We start from the raw sequence: 23,559 nt of genomic DNA on the forward strand, positions 1-23,559 counted from the left end.
CCCCTCCCTGCACGACGGACACAATAATCCCCTGTGGGCTGGTGTAACCAGGAGGTTCCTACCAGTATAACCCACCACTAGAATCGCCTATTCTGCTGCTGTCATTCCCATGCCGCGCCATGCGGTCTAATCTAATAATCTAATTCGATTCTAGATTTGAAGCTTTCGTGACTGCAAGGATTCATATTCTTAGGTTTTTTTCGGTAAAGTCACGTAGGTAAATTAATAATTAAAATTAATAAAAGTTAAATAAAAATTGAATAAAAATACAGTTTTTTGGAATTTCTCTCACTTGATACAGCTATCGTGTTGTGACGGTTCCACCTGAAGACGGGGGCTTGTGTTGCCTCCGAAACGTCGTGATTTTTATTTTATTTTTATTTTACTTTTATTAATTTTAATTAATTTTTTTACCTACGTGACTTTACCGAAAAAACCTAAGAATATGAATCTAATTCGAACCATGCCCGGCACAACAACAACAACAATTCACGATCGTGCTCTGGTTATCATTTAAAAAAAAAACATTTTACACTCGATGCTCAGGTGGGGGCGTGGGCGGAGGGAGGGGGGGTAATGAGAGCCAGGCGGTTGGCACGCTGACGTCCAAAAATGTGGCCACCACGTGTGGCAACTCACGCAACATGTGTGTGCCACACGGACATGGGAAACACACACACACACGACACACAGACACACAGACAAAAGCTCCCGCCGTACTGCATAACCTCTTAACAGACTGTTGGGGCAAGTGCTGCGAGCGGGCACCTATGAAGGTAGGCACAGCACGCAGAATCAGAATATTTATTTATACCGCAGGAACCCTATGAGCTATAAACGGGGCGTCCATAAATGACGTCACGCGATTTTGGACGGTTTTTGACCCCCCCCCCTCCTCGTCACACGGCGTCACAAAAAGTCAGACCCCTCCCCCCTCAAGTATGACGTCACAAAGCTTTGCCCCCCCCCCCCTAAAAAAAACATGCTTCAAATCGCTTTAAACTATTGTCATTGTAGTGCGTTTTAATGTGGCGCTGCACTCTGATGTTGCAGGAGAAAACATTTATTAAAAAGTCTATTTAATTAAGTAGAACGTGTTGTCTATATTTATTTAAAGTTGCGCATTTTGATGTGACGTCACATTTCTCAAACCCCCCCCTCCCTCGTCACACATCGTCACAAATGTCTGACCACCCCCCCCCTCCTCTAGTTGCGTGACGTCATTTATGGACGGCCCCAAATATATTTTTTCACAGATCTCCAGTAGGAGCGGATCAAGACGCTACAACAACAGACAGTGCTAAACATCGATAGGAGCGCAATGCATAGGAAAGGTACATCAATCACGTACAAATATATATGCAAATTAAACTAAACATTGTTTTTATCTTACCAGTCAAAGCCCGCTTGATGTGACCTGGCTACAAGTGATAGTTCAACAAAGCGGCTCATCATGTGGACATTTTTTCGCAGCAAATTAACGCAAATAATACAAATGCACGTTTCTAAATCTGTAGGGAAGACCCGGGGAATACGGAGAAAAATCAACGCGACCACGGGGAGGGAGAGAGAGAGAGAGACACGCAAACACCGAATACACAGCAGCAGGCGTCAGGGTCGGGATCGAACCCACGACCTCCTGTAGACCAGGCGAGGTAGTTAACATCGCCTAGCCACCGTGATGATGATGAGAGAGAGAGAGACACGCAAACTCCAAATATACAGCAGCAGGCGTCAGGGTCAGGATCGAACCCACGACCTCCTGTATACCAGGCGAGGTAGTTGACATCTGACCACCGTGGCTCAGGACCGATTCAGATAATCGTCACTGGTGTTGGCCGTGATCGGGAATCGAACCTGGGTCGTCATATTCTTAGTGCAGCGCGCTAACCACACACACACAGAGACACACATACACAGACACACACAGACACACACAGACACACACAGACACAGACACACACACAGACACACACAGAGACACACACACAGACACACACACAGACACACACAGACACACATACACACACACAGACACACACAGAGACACACACAGAGACACACACAGAGACACACACAGAGACACACACAGACACACAGACACACACAGAGACACACACACAGACACACACACACAGAGACACACACACAGACATACACAGAGACACACACACAGACACACACACACAGACACACACAGACACACATACACACACAGAGACACACACAGAGACACACACAGAGACACACACAGACACACACAGAGACACACACACAGACACACACACACAGACACACACAGACACACACACACACAGAGACACACACACACAGAGACACACACACACAGACACACATACACAGACACACACAGACACACATACACAGACACACACACACACAGACACACACACAGTCACACACACAGACACACACACACAGAGACACACACACAGACATACACAGAGACACACACACAGACACACACACACACAGACACACACAGACACACATACACACACACACAGAGACACACACAGAGACACACACAGACACACACAGACACACACACACAGACACACACAGACACACACACAGACACACACACACAGACACACACACACAGGCACACACAGACACACACACACACAGACACACACAGACACACATACACAGACACACACACACACAGACACACACACAGTCACACACACAGACACACACACACAGAGACACACACACAGACATACACAGAGACACACACACAGACACACACACACACAGACACACACACACAGGCACACACAGACACACACACACAGACACACACACAGAGGCTCTCACACATGCGGGCCGCGTGAATGTCCGCACATTCTATCGGGCACATCTGAGAAAAATGCTCTTCCCCCCCCCCCTTGGCGTTCCTTAAGTTGTTTTTTGTTCCGTTTTTTTGTCGTCGTGCAGGACCAACTGAGCACGTGTGGAACCACACGTCACCGATAAAGCAGCGTGCGTGCACGTGTGTGTGTGTGCACGTGTGTGTGTGTGTGCGCGTGTGTGTGCGCGCACGTGTGTGTGTGTGTGCGCGTGTGTGTGCGTGCACGTGTGTGTGCGCGCACGTGTGTGTGTGTGTGCACGTGTGTGTGCGTGCACGTGTGTGTGTGCACGTGTGTGTGTGCACGTGTGTATGTGCACGTGTGTGTGTGCACGTGTGTGTGTGCGTGCACGCGTGTGTGTGCGTGCACGTGTGTGTGTGTGCACGTGTGTGTGCACGTGTGTGTGTCCACGTGTGTGTGTGCGCATGTGTGTGTGTGTGTGCACGTGTGTGTGCGTGCACGTGTGTGTGTGTGTGTGCACGTGTGTGTGCGTGCACGTGTGTGTGTGTGTGCACGTGTGTGTGCTTGCACGTGTGTTTTTTTCTTGTGGGGAGCGGTAGTGTAGCGGTTTGCACCCTGCACTACGAACCCGACCACCCAAGTTGGATTCCCGCTCATGGCCAACACCAGTGACGATTATCTGAACCGGTCCCGGGCCTCCCCTAGGTCGACTCAGCCTCAAATGAGTACCTGGTGCGGTGTGTAAACATCAGCACAGGGGAGACAAAGGCGGCCGGGCGTGGTGCTGGCCACCCCACCCCCCTCGCGTTCCGTTCCGGCCTTCATAGATGCTCGCTAACAGCACTTGCCCCAGCAGTCTGTTAAAGGTCATACGAGAGAATTTTTGTCTTTGTGTTTATCTTGGCGGGGTTGGAAGGAGGATGTATTTAACAGCAGCAGCAGCAGCATCAGCAGGTCAACGCTGTCCGCTGCAGAGATGCTGGCTACAGCACGTGGCTGGAGCCCGTGGCACACACCGATGGAGTCATCGCACCCCTCCCCCCCCCGACTCTCCCTCCCCCCAACAACAAAAACATTGAGGAGTTACCCATCAAGAGAAGGGCTCTCAGTGGGGAAACGCGTGGCGGTGCTCGCGCTACAACGCGTTTTCGCTACAACGCGTTTTCGCTACAACGCGTTTTCGCTAGAACGCGTTTTCGCTACGACGCGTTTTCGCTACGACGCGTTTTCGCTACGACGCGTTTTCGCTACAACGCGTTTTCGCTATGACGCGTTTTCGCTACGACGCGTTTTCGCTACGACGCGTTTTCGCTACAACGCGTTTTCGCTATAACGCGTTATCGCTACGACGCGTTTTCGCTACGACGCGTTTTCGCTACGACGCGTTTTCGCTACGACGCGTTTTCGCTACGACGCGTTTTCTCTACGACGCGTTTTCGCTACAACGCGTTTTCGCTATGACGCGTTATCGCTACGACGCGTTTTCGCTACGACGCGTTTTCGCTACGACGCGTTTTCGCTACGACGCGTTTTCGCTATAACGCGACTTTTCTAATGGGGAACACTTTTCGTACAGCGCGGAAGGCGTGCCCAGCCCCGCCTCCCGCCCCCCCAGCCCTCGCGACCCCCCCCCCCAGCCCCGCCCCCGCCCCCCGCCTCGACCCGCCCGTGTATAGTGTAGTGTAAAGTGTAGTGTATAGTAGTGTATAGTGTAGTGTATAATGTAGTGTATAGGACCGGTTCAGATAATCGTCGCTGGTGTTGGCCGTGAGCGGGAATCCAACTCGGGTTGCTGGGTTCGTCGTGCAGAGCTTTAACCGCTACACTACCGCTCCCCACAACCACTACCACCCCCACAACTACAACCACCACAACCACCACTACCCCACCCACCACTGCCACCCTGTGCAAATATGTGTGTGTGGGTGTGTGGGTGTGTGTGGGTGTGTGGGTGTGTATGTGTGTGGGTGTGTGTGTGGGTGGGTGGAAGGGTGTTTGGGTGTGTGTGTGTGTGGGTGTGTGGGTGGGTGTGTGGGTGGGTGGATGGGTGTGTGGGTGTGTGTGTGGGTGTGTGTATCTGGGTGTGTGTGGGTGGGTGTGTGGGTGTGTTGGTGTGTGTGTGGGTGCGTGGATGTGTGTGTGGGTGAGTGTGTGGGTGTGTGTGTGGGTGGGTGTGTGTGTGGGTGGGTGTATGGGTGTGTGTGGGTGTGTGTGGGTGTGTGTGTGGGTGTGTGGCACCTGGGTCTGCCCCGTGACCTCCTGCCAGCAAGAGTTCGACACTTCACGTGGCCTCAAGGTGCGCATGGCCTGGCACAAGCGTCGTGGTGAAGTCACCGCCACTTAGTGGCGAATGGCGGTTGTTGTTGTGTGGGTGTGTGGGTGTGTGTGTGGCAAGGAGCCGGAGAGCGGAGAGCGATTTCAACTCGGGCCCGACACAAGTTAGACACTCGCTGTGAACGTACAAGCTTGTGGTTCGCCGTTAAGACGGCGTCAGATTGTTTGTTGTTAATCCTAAAACTCCCACGGTGGGTTTCGTAAAAATAAAATAAAAAATTGCTCACTTAATGGACTCGGTCTGACCCAGCTTGTAATTACAACCCCCGAATTATTTTTCAAAAAAATCTTGACCCCCCCCCCCTCCTTCGCTCCCTCCCTCTATCCCTGTTCCTTCAATCTGTAAGGCGCAAGGTCGCCCCAGGCATAAGGACGGGCGGGATAAGAGGCGATAAGAATCGCCTCTTTAATGCGGTGGCAGACGCCGGCAGGCAGCCGACTCGGTAACGCGCGCGTGCTCTCACGGAACAGAGAGGGAGGGAGGGAGGGGAGGGGAGGGAGGGAGGGGAGGGATGGAGGCTTCCCAACTTCGCTCTCTCTCCTCATCTGTTCCTCCTGTTCTCCCTCGTTCCTTCCAGCCTCCCCGTCCACACCGCTGCCTCCCCCGTTCCTCTCATCTCACTCCACTCCCCTCCACGAACTCTCCTCCTGCCTCTCCCCTCTCATCTCACTCCACTCCCCTCCACGCACTCTGCAGCCTCTCGCCACGTGCTCGCCACGTGCTGCCTATGACACGCGAGCCACGTGACAACTGAGGGCTTCAGCGCCTGTCGCCCCACGAGTGGCTTCTTGCCGTGCGGTGGCGGTGCGGGTGGCGGTGGGGGTGGTGGTGGCGGTGGTGGCGGTGGGAGTGGTGGTGGCGGTGGGGGTGCTGGCGGTGGTGGCGGTGGGGGTGGTGGTGGCGGTGGTGGTGGGGGCAGTGGTGGCGGTGGGGGTGGTGGTGACGGTGGGGGTGGTGGCGGTGGCGGGGGTGGGGGTGGTGGGGGGGATAACCGCGGTCGCATCGTGTTGCGTTTCCGCATCCGTGACACGGAAATCGCCTGCGCGCGAGTGACTAAGGCAGCCCATTTAACATGCGAGCCATCTCCACCTTCATACAGCACACAGGCTCGGCACACTTCACATCACAACCCGTCTCAACATCTTTGAAAGGGGCACCGCCAGCGGCAGCAGTCCATGCGGGGCATAGATTGACTCAGCTACCCGTCGGAGGCCGTCGGACTGCGAGAAGGGCTGCGTGCAGAGCGAGAGATGATGCCACATGCAGCTTAAGTGCGGCTGTTGTTGTTGCTAGGAGATGTCATCTCCCTCGCCTGGTATGCAGGAGGTCGTGGGTTCGATCCCGACCCTGACACCTGCTGCTGTATATTTGGAGTATGCGTCTCTCTCTCTCTCATCATCATCATCACGGTGGCTAGGAGATGTTAACTACCTCGCCTGATATACAGGAGGTCGTGGGTTCGATCCCTACCCTGACGATGCCTGCTGTATATTTGGAGTTTGCGTCTCTCTCTCTCATCATCATCACCACGGCGGCTAGGAGATGTTAACTACCTCGCCTGGTATACAGGAGGTCGTGGGTTCCATCACGACCCTGACGCCTGCTGCTGTATATTTGGAGTCTGCGTCTCTCTCTCTCTCATCATCGTCATCACGACGGTGGCTAGGAGATGTTAACTACCTCGCCTGGTATACAGGAGGTCGTGGGTTCGACCCCTACCCTGACGATGCCTGCTGTATATTTGGAGTTTGCGTGTCTCTCTTTCTCATCATCACGGTGGCTGTGAGATGTTAACTACCTCGCCTGGTATACAAGAGGTCGTGGCTTCGATCCAAACCCTGACGCCTGCTGCTGTAAATTTGGAGTCTGCGTCTCTCTCTGTCTCTCATCATCATCATTACCACGGTGGCTAGGAGATGTTAACTACCTCGCCTGGTATACAGGAGGTCGTGGGTTCCATCCCGACCCGGACGATTCCTGTACATTTGGAGTTTGCGGTGTCTCTCTATCTTTCCCTGTGGTCGCGTGGATTTTTCTCCGGGTCCTCCGGGATTTTCCCTCCACATTTAGAATCAACATCACCACGCGTTTAGAGTTACTTGTCTGCTATAAAATGTACACGTGATGATGATAAGCCACTTCGTTGAGACCTATCATTTGCAATATGCCAGGTCGCTTCTGGAAGAAGAAAAAAAATACCTATACAGCCACAGTGGTGAACTAAAAATAAAATTGTCTTAAAGTTTAGTTTTAGGGTCCGGGAATTGGCCAAACATCACAGCAGCCAGGAACTCGCTCTCACGCCCTAGGGAGACTTTGTATTTTCCCCGACCATTGTTATTCTCATTACCGCTGCTGCTGCTGCTGTTGTTGTTGTGTGTTTGTTATTGTGGTTGTTATTAATAGGGGAGCCGTAGTGTGGCGGGTGACGCGCTGCCCTACGAACCCGACTCAGCCACAAGTGTGTTTACCTGGTGCGGTGTGAAGTAAACATCGCCACTGGGGAGACAAAGGCGGCCGGGCGTGGTGCTGGTAACGCCACCACCCCCCCCCCCTCGCGTGCCGTGCCGGACTTCATCGGTGCTCGCTAACAGCACTTGCCCCAGCAGTCCGTTGAGGCTATACGGGGGATCTTTGTCTTTTGTTATTCATAGCGGAGGGTGGGGGGGCATGGGGTTAAGAGGCTGTAGTCTCAGCGGTCGGTAAACCTGCGAATCCGAAGCCCAACGTGGCGATTTAAAAAAGAAATGGGACTGCATTTCGTGGTGATGTTATCTATTAAAGGGCCACGCCGTCTCGTGTTCACCACAATGCATTGCGCGGAGACTTCTTGAAATGTCGAGTTGTGTCTTGTGCTTCGTTTGCTACTACTCCTGCAAAAAAATCTAATGAATTGTTTTTGTCTCTTCTCGTTATTTTTGGTTGTTCGACCCCCCCTCCCTCGTTGTAGCAAAGCAGAGGGCCCCCCCACACCTCGCCCCACATACCTCTCCCCTCAACCGCTTCGCCCCCCCCCCCACCCCCCAAACAGCCACCCCCCACCTCACCCCAAATACCCCTCCCCTTAACCGTTTTGCCCCCCTCCAACACCCCCCCACCCCCCAAACAGCCACCCCCCTCACCCCCCCTCCTCACCCTAAATACCCCTCCCCTCAATCGCTTCGCCCCCCCCCCCACAAACAGCCACCCTCCCCACCCCCAAACAGACACCCCCCCCAACCCCCACTCCACCTCTAAGCCCGTTGCCACATCTCCACCTATGGAGCCAGCTGCGTGCCCAGGTGAACCGTTGCCCTGGGAGACGCGCCAACATCCGGGAGACGAGACATCCCCCAGGCAATGAACGCGCGTAACGAGCAAAGACAAAGGTGCCCCCCCCCCCAGCCACGCCGGGGGGCAAGAGCTACCTGTGTAGCGAGGTCGTCGGTTCGATGCCGACCCTGACGATGCCTGTTGCATATTTGCGTGTCTCTCTGCCCGTGGTCGCGTGGATCGTTATCCGGGATCCTCTGATTCTTACTCTTAGGTTTTTTTCGGTAAAGTCACGTAGGTAAAATAATAAAATTAGAATGAATAAAAGAAATGATAAAAATAAAATAATAAATCACGACGTTTATATTTCGATTTAAAGCTTTCGTGACTGCAGGGATTCATCTTCTTGGTTCTTTCGGTAAAGTCACGTAGAAGGGAAATAATAAAGTAATAAAAAAAACATCATAAAATAATTCTCACGACGTTTCGGCCACAACTGCAAGCAGCCGTCCTCAGGTGAAGAACAGGTCTGTCGGAAAGACAGCGTCTGAATGAGACTGACCTGTTCTTCACCTGAGGACGGCTGCTTGCAGTTGTGGCCGAAACGTCGTGAGAATTATTTTATTATGTTTTATTTTTATTATTTTCCTTCTATGTGACTTTACCGAAAGAACCAAGCACACGACGTTTATTTCACCTTCGTGACTTTACCGAAACAACCTAAGAGTATGAATCCTTGCAGTCACGAAAGCTTCAAATCTAGAATCCTCCGATTTTCTTTTCCCCCACCCCCCCTCCCGTCCACGTCGAGAATGAACAAACCACGCGTTTTGGACTTATTTTAGCCGCTACGAATGTGCGCGTGCTAACGAGCCACTTCGTTATTTGCGGCCGGGTCGCTTCTGAAAACTAGCTGCGTATACCGCGGGTGGGCCCTTATCTGGCAAAGAAAATTGACGGAAGTGCCGGTTGAGCGAGCCGCACTTACGGAAGGACGTCGCAATGCACGTGGAGTCGAGTGTTGTTTGACTTGCATCCCACTGGGATTTTTGCACACAGCTTTGGTGTACGGTGCTTTTTTCTGCAATATTTTGCTGTCTTTTCTTGGATTTTCTGTTTGCAATTCAAGATGTTTTTGTTCATGTTTTTGTTTTTTGTTTGTTGCGGTTGCACCCGATTCAAGAGCCGAATGGCTCACAGGACTATACCTAATAAATGAACTTGAACTTGAACGCCCCGTCGCCTTTGTCTTCCCACTGGAGATGTTCAATACGCACCGCATCTGGAGTTGTCCCACGCGACGGCCCGCGATTGATTCAGGCATTTTGCCACCCAAAGTTGGCCATGAGCGCGAATCGATCTCGAGTCGCCGAATTCGTACCGCATGAACCTCGGGACAGTCCTGGAATCGAACTTAGGTCGGCAGGTTAGTAGTGAGAGCGTGGATGGCCAGCGCCACGCCCGACCGCCTTTGTCTCCCCAGTGTCGATGTTTTACACACCGCACCAGGTACTCACTTGAGGACCAGTCGACCTGGCTCCAGTAGAGGGCAGGTGAGACGCACACAACATCGGCACCAGCTGTACTGCCCCACACTGTGTCAACTCGCTGTGTTTTAGCCGCCCAAGCACTCCGCTCGTTGTTGTGAGCGTCGCTCCTCTACCCACCGTTGTTGCTGGAAGGCAACTGCCTCCAACTGCCCAGTAGCAGCGTCCTTCACGAGCCTCCTTCAGCCTCCTGCACAGAGGCCGATCTTGACACCGCTGGTACCGCTCATCGGCAAGTCCGCTCAGCTCCACATCCTCCCCTACCACATCACTCCATCTCTTCTCTAGCCCGTGTGGCACCCGTTTATCCCCCTCTATCCGGCCAAACAGAAGCTGCTTGGGCATGCGGTGGATGGGCATGCGGGCGATGTAACCCAGCCAAAACAGCCTCGCCTGCCGAAGGAGCTCACCCATGATGGAGAGTGTTTAAACGATTGTAGGCATGCCAGCCTAAATGTTTCATACGTTTCGCAATCATAGGGAATGGAGGGCATAACACACACACGCACAAAGACAAAGTTCACCCATATTGCTGTAACAGGCCTTTGGGGCAAGTGCTGTTAGCGAATTAGCACCTAATGAAAGCCGGTACACGAGGGGGTGGGTGGCCAGCACCGTCCACGTACACGCACAAAGACAAAGATACACCGCGTAGCCTGAACATACCTTTGGGGCAAGTGCTGTTAGCGAGTAGCTACCTAACGAAGGCCGGCACGGCGCACGGGATGTGCGGATTATCGGAAGGCGTTCCGAGAAACAAGGACATCTCTGAAAATTCTGGAAGATTCGAGCCGCGGGTGACGGGAGATTCCACGGATAATGAGGTTCGTTTGCATTTTTTTTCGCGGATAAAAGAGAGTTTTCGCGGATACCATGCTTGCTAATGAGATGCTATGTCTAGTACAGCCACAGCGAACCAGGTCGGATGAGTGTGTAAAGTCAAGCCGTGATCAACGCGGTCACCGCTCAACCATCTTGCGTACGATATCCATCAGATCTCCACACGCAACGCGAGGTTGATCCCCGGCCATCACTTGGACGGGATGATAGAGCGGACTGAGATAAAAAAATTATAACGGCGGATTCCTGAATCTATCCGTGTGGATCTTTGGGAGAGTCGTGCTTTCTCCCCCCCACCACCACCACCACCCTCTCTCGAGACTCGGCAGCGATGCTTGCCTGGCTCAACGTCGCTGCTATTGACGGTGCATGGTCGTCGAGGTGACGACCGCCAGTGCAAGGCATACAAATCGTCGCCAACGCCTCTCGTGAAAGGCCCTTCGAGGCCAACTCGTGAAAGGCCCTTCGAGGCCAACTCGTGACGAGCTGCTCACGTTTGCGCGACCACGGGAGAGTGCCGAAGCACACGGGGGTTCACATCGCGAGTTCAAATCCCGACTGGGGTTGACTCAGCCGCACCAACATCATTGCCATGAATAAAGGTGTCAGTTTTGTACCAGTTTAAAAGGGTAAAAACCTACTACTATATTTTGCCACTGGTAAAAGAGATCTCATAGTGTAAATGCTTACCCCGAGCTCTCAAGACTCTGATATTGCACTGTGTTTGAGTTGTACGCCTTCTGGTGTCATCTGGTCCAACACCAATGGGGACTAGGCTCTAAAGAAAGCCGTCTCGGGTGTGGACCAATCAACTTCAAGGACAGTGCATATTATTATCATTATCAGAGTTGCTTCTTGTTGTTTGCTTTTTGACTACTTGTGTTGTGGTCATTGCAAACATGATGCCTTGAATAAAGGTGTCAGTTTTGTACCAGTTTAAAAGGGTAAAAACCTACTACTATATCATTGCCATCATCATCGCCATCATCATCATCATCGACATCATCATCATCATCCCTCCCAGCGCTATCCACCCATCGATAAACTCCGCCCCGACAACCCCCACCCCCCTCCCGCCATAGGAATGTGGAATTTCCTTCGCTGGGTAAAGCAGCAGGTACGCGCCGGTGCCTCGATGCTCATCGGAGCGAGGGGAATCGGTTCGACTCCAGGACGGCGCTCGCCTCGAAAAGAAGCGGAAATCTTAACAAGTATAACCCGTAAAAACAAAGTTTTTCACTATAAATCCTTTATATGCGTGGCGGCTAGAGTCCTCTCGTCCTCTGGCTTGAGATGGCTGCCACCTATGGGTCAGATGATTGCATGGCAGCATTAAGCAATTGGTAATTAAATATAATATTTTTGTCCTAAAAAGTGTAAAATTTTGGAAAAAAAATTTCAGGAACATTAATTGTCACGCACAACGAGTCTGTGTGGAAAATGTCAGCTCGATTGGATCACGGGAAGTGGGTTAAAAAACGACCGAAAGATTTGAACGGTCCTAAGCAAGCAAGCAAGTGAACTTAATATAAAGGATTTTAAAAAGCGACCAAACCAGCCCACCACGGTTTAACACGCGGGCGGTCGCAATCAACGCCATCCACAGCTTAGGTTGTTGGGCTCAGATCGCGTGAAAGCAACGGGCCTGCGTGTCAGTCATAGCGAAGGCGGTGGTCACCGCGCAACGCTTTCAGATGCGCTCCTGCGGCCGTCTGGAACGCGCTCTTCCGTTCCGATATTTGGACGCCACTGGGTAGCTGCACACTTTGAAAACGATCAACGATTTATTTTTTTGTTAAACCGGTGTGAAACCCGCCGACCTGTCCACAGATGATTGCACAACGAAGCGGCTTATCGCGTGGATATTTCTATCCGTCAAATACTCTAAACGCGTCGATTTCTAATTGCGGAGGGAGAAACCGGAAGACCCGGAGAAGAATCCATGCGACCACGGGGAGAGGGAGAGACGCGGCAAACTCCAAATATACAGCAGGAGTCAGGGTCGGAATTGAACCCACGACCTCCTGTATACCGGGCGAGGTAGTCAACATGTCCTAGCCACCGTGATGATGATGAGAGAGAAAGACACGCAAACACCAAATATACAGCAGCAGGCGTCAGGGTCGGAATCGAACCCACGACCTCCTGTATATCGGGCGAGGTAGTTAACATCTCCTAGCCACCGTGATGATGATGAGAGAGAAAGACACGCACGCTCCAAATATACAGCAGCAGGCGTCAGGGTCGGAATCGAACCCACGACCTCCTGTATACCGGGCGAGGTAGTCAACATCTCCTAGCCACCGTGATGATGATGAGAGAGAAAGACACGCAAACACCAAATATACAGCAGCAGGCGTCAGGGTCGGAATCGAACCCACGACCTCCTGTATACCGGGCGAGGTAGTCAACATCTCCTAGCCACCGTGATGATGATGAGAGAGAAAGACACGCAAACACCAAATATACAGCAGCAGGCGTCAGGGTCGGAATCGAACCCACGACCTCCTGTAAACCAGGCGAGGTAGTCAACGTACTGCCACCGTGGGCCCGCTTTTAAATCGTTCAGATTGAAATCTCATTCCTTGAGTACTGCTTGATGTTGTATTATTGGTTCTTTCGGTAAAGTCACGTAGAAGGGAAATAATAAAATAATATAAATATAAAACAATACAAAATTCTCACGACGTTTCGACTGCAACACAAGCAATCGTCATCAGGTGTATTTCCCTTCTACGTGACTTTACCGAAACAACCAAACATATGAATCCCTGCAGTCACGAAAGCTTTAAATCAACATCTGCTTGTTGTTGTGTTTAGTTTGCCGTCCACCCCCCCCTCTCTCCCGTTACCATCCGATCAACACGTACGGCGCGAAAGAAGTTCAACATACACACGCGTAACGCGCACGCATGGAAACAAGCGTGCTCGCAAATCACTGCCGAGCGATGCAGCTTGGGCCTGCCAAGCGGGAGATAATGTCTTGCGATCAGTTGCCTCGCGCGGTCAAATAGAGGGCATCGATTTATCGACTTTATTCTGAGAGTGCACTCAACTCAGTGCCACCGCACATACACACACACTGGAGACCACCCCATGAACATCGGAGTTGGCTACACCGATACCGGCCAGCAACCGCTGCCAGCATCAGTCACGCGTAAGTGATGCCACTGCCACTGCTGATTGTTATTGTTACGATGGATGGCCTCATCGTTCAAATTCTTCGGGACGTGTTGGGTTCGCCGTTTGCATGGGTATGCCACCAGCACGGCACCGTCCCTAAGCTGTGCTGAGGTCGGTGGCTGAATGGGCATGCTGATATGAGCTATACCCGTCGGAGGCCGTCGGACTGCAAGAAGGGCTGCGTGCAGAACGAGAGAGAGCGAGAGAGTGAGCGAGAGAATGAGCGAGAGAGTGAGCGAGAGAGTGACCGAGAGAGTGAGCCAGAGAGTGACCGAGAGAGTGAGCGAGAGAGTGAGCGAGAGAGTGAGCGAGAGAGTGACCGAGAGAGTGAGCGAGAGAGTGACCGAGAGAGTGAGCGAGAGAGTAACCGAGAGAGTGAGCGAGAGAGTGACCGAGAGAGTGAGCGAGAGAGTGAGCGAGAGAGTGAGCGAGAGAGTGACCGAGAGAGTGAGCGAGAGAGTGAGCGAGAGAGTGACCGAGAGAGTGAGCCAGAGAGTGACCGAGAGAGTGAGCGAGAGAGTGAGCGAGAGAGTGAGCGAGAGAGTGACCGAGAGAGTGAGCGAGAGAGTGACCGAGAGAGTGAGCGAGAGAGTAACCGAGAGAGTGAGCGAGAGAGTGACCGAGAGAGTGAGCGAGAGAGTGAGCGAGAGAGTGACCGAGAGAGTGAGCGAGAGAGTGACCGAGAGAGTGAGCGAGAGAGTGACCGAGAGAGTGAGCGAGAGAGTGACCGAGAGAGTGAGCGAGAGAGTGAGCGAGAGAGTGGGCAAGAGGTGGGGGTTTTACATAAAGCAAAGTTAAAAACAATTTTTTTACGAAATGATGAACGAAGCAAAGTGCCGAATACACCGAGCATCTTCTTGTTTCCACTGATCTTAAAAAAAACGCAGTCAGTTTGCGGCGAGGGTGCACGTCAAAGGCAAAGATCCCCCGTGTAGCCTGCACAGAGTGCTGGGGCAAGTGCCGCTAGCAAGAGGCGTGGTGCTGGCCATCATCCCATCCAAGTGAAGGCCGCGCCTCAACCTCGAGTAGCGTCTGAAGATCTGATGGGTATTGCACCCACGCTGGTTCAGCTGTGACCGCATTGTAGGGCCTTGCACGAGAGGCGTTAGGGACGATTTGGCTACGGTGTTAATCGCAGCCGACGTTTAGCCAGGCGAGCATCGCTGCCGAGACTCGAGACCTTTACCAGAGAGAGAGAGAGGGTAGATGGGGGGGGGGCATGACGGTCCCTAAGATCCACACGGATAGATTCAGGAATCCGCCGCGATAAATTCCATCTCTTAGCCACTTTGCAGCGCACAGATGCAGCGGCAGGCTGGGATATTCCCACGGCAGTCCGGTCGATCATCCCATCCGAGTGATGGCCGCGGCTCAACCTTGAGTAGCGTCTGAAGATCTGATGGGTATCGCACGCAAGCCGGTTGAGCGGTGATCGCATTGATCACGGCTTGACTTTACACACTCGTCCGGCCTGGCTCGACAAAGCATCTCATCTGCAAGCATGCCTATCCGCGAAAACTCACTTATTATCCGCGAAATTTTTTTTACAAACGGACCTCGTTATCAGTGGAATCTCAGATCACCCGCGGTTTCAATCTTCAGTGGCCCTCGAGCATTTTCAGAGACGTCATCGTTTCTCGGAACGCCTTTCGATGATCCGCACATTGGTGCCATCTCGCTAACAGCACTTGCCCCAACAGTCGTTGGAGCCTATACGGGGGGGAACCTACGCCTTTTTGTTGTTGTTGTTGATGATGATGGTGGTGGTGGTGATGATGATGATGTTACGCAAAGCAGCACACCAATGGCCAAGTAAACGGCAGCATGTTCGCGCACGGGCGTGCGTCTGCGCGCACGTATGTTGCATGCGTGTTGAACTTCTTTCGCACCGTACGCAGCGCACCGAGCTAATCGGAAGTGCGGGGGAAGGACAGCAAACTAGACCGGACGGGGCGGCTGGTTGGGTGGAGGGGGCTGGATCACACGCGGTGTCAACATCGAGGATTGCTCGCAGACTTAGACCACTTGATACAGCTATCGTGCTGTGACGGTTCCACCTGAAGACGGAAGCTTGTGTTGCCTCCGAAACGTAGTGATTTTATTTAATTTTTTATTTTACTTTTATTAATTTAATTTTTTTACCTACGTGACTTTACCGAAAAAAAACCTACGAATATGAATCCGTGCAGTCGCGAAAGCTTCAAATCTAGAATTAGACCATAGATCTTAGAGGTCATCATTCAGCTTCGTCAGCACCGCGGACAGTGGCTGGCGCGGCTGGAGATTCAAACGAAGTATTATTATTTGTTTCTTTCGGTTAAGTCACGTCTAAAGATAAAATAATAAATTAAATTAAATAATAGAATACGACGTTTCGATTGCAACACAAGCAATAATCATCAGGTATAATGAAATAGCGACATAAAATCTAACCAGAAAACTATAGACAGACATATTAGCAGACAGATATCACCAAGATACATAGCGAGAGCAACACAGGTAACAGAGAGGGGTGATCGTCTCTGTGTGGTGGCCTTAAATAGACAGAGGGGGGGGGCGGAGGCAGAGAGAGGGAGGAGGGTTAGAGAAACAAATTTGCATATCAATGAGTGGTCAACAGACGTGGTGCTGCGAATGCGATGGCACGGCAAGCAAGCCTGAAAATCAGGAGAAGGACACACTAAAATTAAATAACCTAGTAAAATATTAAGATTCAAACGAAGGTCAGCTTGGGTTGTACGACGGGAGGGGAGGGGGGGGGCTGGGGGGGGGGCGTTCAGGGGGGAGGGTCGAGGGTATTGGGAGGGGGGGATCACCGGTCACTCAGGACTTACCCGACTATTCACGCTTCATCCCACGAGTCGTCGTTGCAGTCGCTTTTTGCATTTAAGCCGAAAGCCAAAAAAAAAATCGCTAACAAGCAAACACAATCTAGAATCGAAAGAGAGAAATCCTTGGGATTGATCTTCGTCGCTTTTCTTTGCCCACTCACCCCCAACTTCATCACCTCTCCCCCCTCCCCCAGCTCCCACCACTCCTCAGGCAGTCCTCCAAGGTTGCTCGGCTTCTTCTTAGTATTATTATTAAGCAAAGGCTTCGGTTTTAAATCTCCCGTCCCGGTCACGGCCGCCTCCACGCTCGGCAACCAGCAAGGTCACTCGGTCACTCGCTCGGTCATCGGCGGCTCTCACATCTCAGCTCGATCGACTCCCAGAAATGAAAATTCGCAGCGCGGGCCGAAGCTCCCATCAAACCAAACCCTGCTCACCCCCGCCCCCCCGAGTTCTTCCTCTCGTCTCTCTCTGCCCCTCTCTCTCTCCTCCCCTCGCCTCGCCTCGCTCGCTCTGTCGGCAACCACACAGGGAGCCGGTAAAGCCACCGCGGTATAAACCACCCAGCAGCTCGTCTCCAACCAACCTCCCCCACACAGTGACCCCGGGCCTCCTCGTCACAACCAGCCGGCCAGGATCACCGCGTGACCGTGGCAGCAGCAGCGGTGGTGGCTGTTGCCTTGGACTGATGGAACCGGTGGCTGCTGCTTCTTCTGCTGCTGCTGCTTCTGCTGCTGTTTTCGCTGCTTCTGGACTGCCACGCGCTGACGCACGCGATGCCACATCACTCTTTAACGAACGGCGCTACGGTGGTGGTGGTGGTTGTTGTTGTTGTTGTTGGTGGTGGTGGTGTTGGTAGCGGCATCCGTCCACCGTCCGGAAGAGGAGAAGAACGTGGAGGTGACAGTTGGTTGGTGGTTGTGGTGGTTGGTTGGTGGTGGGTGGTGGTGGTGGTGGAGCGAGAAGAGACCGCGTAAGCCAATGCTGGGAGCGCGAGCCGTGCGCTGCTGTGAATGTGCGTGTCGTGTGTGATGCTCGTACAGCCGGGGAGAGAGCGAGAGGGGGGTGGGGGAGATGCTGGTTGGGTGGGTGGGGGAAGTGTTTGCCTGCGCGCGTGTGTGTGTGTGAATGTGTGTGTGTCGTGTGTGTGTGAATGTGTGTGTGTCGTGTGTGTGTGAATGGGGAGCGGTGGTGCAGCGGTTAGCGCGCTACGCTCCCACTACCGCACATTGCCGACACCAACACCGAGTGAAGATTATTTGGACCGGTCCTGCGGCCTCCCCTAGGTCGACTCGGCCTCAAATGAGTACCTGGTGCGGTGCGTAAAGACAAAAACATCGCTACTGGGGAGACAAAGGCGGCTTGGTGTGGGTGGTGTTGCCCACCACACCCGCATCACGCGCCGTGCCGGACTTCATAGGTGCTACTCGTCGAACAGCACTTGCCCCGACAGTCTGTCACGGGCTATATACGGCGAGAGGGAATCTTTGTCTTTGTCTGTGTGAATGGGAGGGAGTGTGTGGTGGTGGTGGGGGGTGACTGCTGAGGAAGGAGAGAGAGAGGGGGGGGGAAGGAGGTGGTGGGGTGGAGGGGAGAAGGGGAAGGAGGCGGGGGATTGTGGTTGAGAGGGGCTGGGCGGGGGGGGGGTGCATTGGGAGGAGTTCTGGGTACCGTTAAACGCCCCACTGAAGAAAGCCAGATGTCAGCTGTAATCAGTTTCATTGGGGGGCCGCTGCCACTGGAGTGTGTATAGACACACACACACGCGCGCACACACACGCACACACACGCGCACACACACACGCACATACAGACACGTACACACACGAACACACACACACGCACACACGCGCAGACGTAACACACACACACACGTACACAGACGCACACACACACATACAGATACGTACACACAAGTACACACACACGCACATGCAAACACGTACACACACGTACACACACACACACGCACATGCAGACACGTACACACACGTGCACACACACGCGCACACACACACGCACACACACACGCACACACACACACGCACACACATACAGACAGTACACACACGTACACACACACACGCACACACGCGTGCACACGCGCACACACACACGCACACGCGTACACACGCGCACACACACACACACACGTACACACACAGACACACACGCGCGCATACACACGCGCGCACACACACGCGCACACACACACGCGCACACACGCGCACGTACACACGTACACATACAGACACGTACACACACGTACACACACACACGTACACACACACACGCGTACACACGCGCACGTACACACGTACACATACACACACATACAGACACGTACACACACGAACACACACACGCGCACACGTACACACACACGTACATACACGCACACACACGTACACAGACGCACACACACACAGACACGTACACACAAGTACACACACACGCACATGCAGACACGTACACACACGTACACACACGTACACACACACGCACACACAGACACGTACACACACACGCACGCACATCCCAATACATACACGCACCCGCATCCCAATACAAAAAAAAGACAAAGATCCCCCGTGTAGCTTTAACAGATTGTTGGGGCAAGTGCTGTTAGCGGGTATCTATGAAGGCCGGCACGGCACACGAGGGGGTGGTGTGGCCAGCACCACGCCCGACCGCCTTTGTCTCCCCAGTGGCGATGTTTTTTACGCACCGCACCAGATACTCACTTGAGGCTGAGTCGACCTAGGGGAGGCACGAGACCGGTTCAGATAATCGTCACCGGTATTGGCCATGAGCAGGAATCGAACTCGGGTCGCCGGGTTCGTAGCGCGGCGCGCTAATCACTCCACCACCGCTCCCTTCCAGCACCACGCACAACACACACACTCACATCCCAACACAAATGCCAACACACACACCCTCACGCTACACACACACAGGCACACGTGTGTGTGTGTAGAGAGAGAGAGTGTGTGTGTCAAGTGCTGCTGTATAGAAGGTGCTCGCTAACAGCACTTGCCCCTACAGTCTGTTAAGGCTATACGGGGGATCTTTGTCTTTGCCAGAACCAGTCAGCCAGGCAACTCCACTACCCGCCCCCGCCCCCCGCAATTGAAATTCCTCGTGGGTGTTATGCGTTCCACGGGATAACGCTGGTCAACACACTTTTCTGGCATAAGGTACCCAACGGTTTTAAGGTAATTTTGGGGTGCCGATTCCAAATCTGGCATCAGTTTTTGTCTATCATATCAGGTTTTTGAGATATCAAATATTGCATTTTCAATAAAAACTGCAGAAGAAAAATATTAAATTAACGTGGATATCTGCGTAAAATGATATTATAAACACACTATACTAAAAATACGGCACAGTATTTTAACACTAAAGCAGTCACCGACTCGCAACAACTTGCAATCATAAGTGACGGAGTTAATTTCGGGTAAAATCAATGAAAATGGGGTATGCCGATAGCATAAAAATGAGATGTGATAGAGCAAATCTGAGCTCAGATTTGTAATCAGCATCCTGAAATTAGTCTAAAACAGCTGCAAAAGTCCAGGCCAGAAAAAAACGATTTTTTTTCTATTGACCAGTGTTATCAGAGCATGTTTTTGTCTGCATGTTGTACACATGTACGTGCGGTTAATGCCGTAGCCATTGAGTCAACATTGGGGGGGGGGGGGGCAAATCTTCCAGGGGGTCTGGGGGTCACCCCCAGAAAAAAATATCTAAATTTGAAAACTCATTTCCTGCCATTTCCTGCCTAAAATATTAAAAAATTCACTAATACATGGGATGGACTTTTTATTTATTTTTTACAATAATGTCTAATAGTGTATTGTATTAACATTGCTCTGTTTATTCATTTATTTTTACCTTTTCTTGTTTCATTGTATGTAACGGCAGAGATTAGGGATTAAGAAAGTACAGCCATAACCACAATCATATAAACATAAATCTATGCATTGTTATATGAAGACAAGTCCAGATATTGTGGCCAAAGTTTAGCAAATTGTTGTTTTTATTTTAATAGCATAGCAATTTTTTAAATATATTTTTTATAGCAAAATATTGGGGGGGGGGGGGGGTGTCCAGTCCAAAACAAATGTTTTTTTTTGTTGACCAGTGTAATTGCGTGGGCATCTCTGCTGGCAACGGTACGCGCGGTTCTGCCGTCGATGTGAATGTCGCGGTCCTGCGAGGCGAGGCGAGAGGGGATTCTTCGGTTAAAAATAAATAAAATAAACTCACGAGACCTGCGTTTCGTCTCACTGCTGTCCAAAGATAAAGATCCCCCGGATAGCCTCAACAGACTGTTGGGACAAGTGCTGCTGTATAGCGAGCAGCACCTATGCAAAAAAAATGGCTCAACAGACCTGCGTTTTGTCTCACTGCTGTTCAAAGATAAAGATCCCCCGGATAGCCTCAACAGACTGTTGGGACAAGTGCTGCTGTATAGCGAGCAGCACCTATGAAACGAAACAAAAAATGGCTCAACAGATCTGCGTTTTTTCTCACTGCGGTCCAAAGATAAAGATTCCCCGGATAGCCTCAATAGACCGTTGGGACAAGTGCTGCTCTTAGGGAGTAGCACCTATGAAACGAAACAAAACATGGCTCAACAGATCTGCGTTTTGTCTCACTGCGGTCCAAGGATAAAGATTCCCCGTATAGCCTCAACAGGCTTTTGGGGCAAGTGCAGCACCACGTCCGGTAGGCCACCTTTGTCTCCCCACAGCTGATTTGTACACACTGCGCCAGGAACTCTTACAAGGGGCTCACACACACACGGGGCTCACACACACACACACGGGGCTCACACACACACGGGGCACACACACACACACACGGGGCTCACACACACACGGGGCACACACACACACGGGATAAACACACACATACCCACGCATACACACACACACACACGGGGGACTCATACACACACACGGGACCCACACACACACACCCACACACACACGGGACACACACACACGGGACCCACACACACACCCACACACACACCCACACGGGACACACACACACACGGGGGACTCATACACCCACATACACCCACACACACACAGGAGACTCACACACACGGAACTCACTCACACACAGACAGGACTCACACACACACACACGGGGCTCACACACACAGGACACACACACACACACGGGGCTCACACCAGAGGTGGGACAAAGTCATTGTTATGCAAGTCCAAGTCGAGTCGCAAGTCATCAAATTCATGACTCGAGTCTGACTCGAGTCCAAGTCACATGACTCGAGTCCACATCTCATAGGTGGGACAAAGTCATTGTTATGCAAGTCCAAGTCGAGTCGCAAGTCATCAAATTCATGACTCGAGTCTGACTCGAGTCCAAGTCACATGACTCGAGTCCACATCTCATAGGTGGGACAAAGTCATTGTTATGCAAGTCCAAGTCGAGTCGCAAGTCATCAAATTCATGACTCGAGTCTGACTCGAGTCCAAGTCACATGACTCGAGTCCACATCTCATAGGTGGGACAAAGTCATTGTTATGCAAGTCCAAGTCGAGTCGCAAGTCATCAAATTCATGACTCGAGTCTGACTCGAGTCCAAGTCACATGACTCGAGTCCACACCTCTGGCTCACACACACAGGACACACACACAGGACTCACACACATCCATACTCACACACACCCACACGCGCGCGCGGGGATGTGCGTGTGCGCGCACTCTGAGCTCTCTGCATGAACAGCTCCCAATTTAGGTAAAGAAGTGCGGTGGGAGTGGTGGCCACACGGGAAGAATGGGGGGGTGGGGTGGGGGGGTGAGAGCCCCGCCACTCAACCCCCACGCACGGAGACTCCTCGCAGCTCGCACCAGGCACGCGCGACGTGTCTGCACCACGTGACCTGAAAGAACCCCCCCCCCCCCCCGTGTGTATGTGTATTCGTGTAGACCCGCAAATCGCTCAATTGGGATCACACACAGCAGCAGTAGCAGCAGTAGCAGCAAGGCAGTAGCAGCAGCAGTAGCAGCAGTAGTAGTAGTAGGAGCAGTAGCAGCAGTAGTAGTAGCAGCAGTAGTACCAGCAGTAGCAGCAGCAGTAGTAGCAGCAGCAGTAGCAGCAGCAGTAGCAACAGCAGCAGTAGCAGCAGCAGCAGTAGCAGTCTTAGCAGCAGCAGTAGCAGCAGCAGTAGCAGCAGTAGCAGCAGTAGTAGCAGCAGCAGTAGCAGCAGCAGTAGTAGCAGCAGCAGTAGCAGCAGCAGTAGCAACAGTAGCAGCAGCAGTCTTAGCAGCAGCAGTAGTAGTAGCAGCAGTAGTAGTAGCAGCAGTAGTAGTAGTAGCAGCAGTAGTAGCAGCAGTAGTAGCAGCAGTAGTAGCAGCAGTATCAACAAGGCAGTAGCAGCAGCAGTAGCAGCAGCAATAGTAGCAGCAGTAGTAGTACCAGCAGTAGCAGCATTAGCAGCAGTAGCAGCAGCAGTAGCAGCAGCAGTAGCATCAGGGGCAGCAGCGGCAATCATCGCTGCCTACTGCAGATACGTTGCAGGACCCTGCTGAATAAGCGTAATGGGACTCGGCGATTTGGAATTAATGCCGAATTAAATATAAAACCGAGACAACTTCTGAAAAAGCCAAACGCAGAAGATTCCTAGGGGGGTTTCATCTTCCACGGAGCTGCCCATAGTCCCATCCAAAACGGCATCCACTGCACAAACCATGGCAGG

The 23,559-nt window shown here is 52.2% G+C and overlaps 1 protein-coding gene across 1 annotated transcript in view; it reads right to left on the minus strand.

The window, feature by feature from the left end:
* LOC144951636 (protein CBFA2T1-like) overlaps positions 1 to 17,807 on the minus strand; it is a 54,277-nt gene extending 36,470 nt beyond the window's left edge. The window contains exon 1 of the mRNA XM_078881927.1: positions 17,412 to 17,807. The gene's annotated coding sequence lies outside the window, so the exon portion shown is untranslated. The remainder of the gene's footprint in view (positions 1 to 17,411) is intronic.
* Between the last annotated feature and the right edge of the window lie 5,752 nt (positions 17,808 to 23,559).

This window comes from Lampetra fluviatilis, chromosome 63 (genome assembly GCF_964198595.1).
Source record: "Lampetra fluviatilis chromosome 63, kcLamFluv1.1, whole genome shotgun sequence".
In the NCBI taxonomy this organism is placed as follows: domain Eukaryota; kingdom Metazoa; phylum Chordata; class Hyperoartia; order Petromyzontiformes; family Petromyzontidae; genus Lampetra; species Lampetra fluviatilis.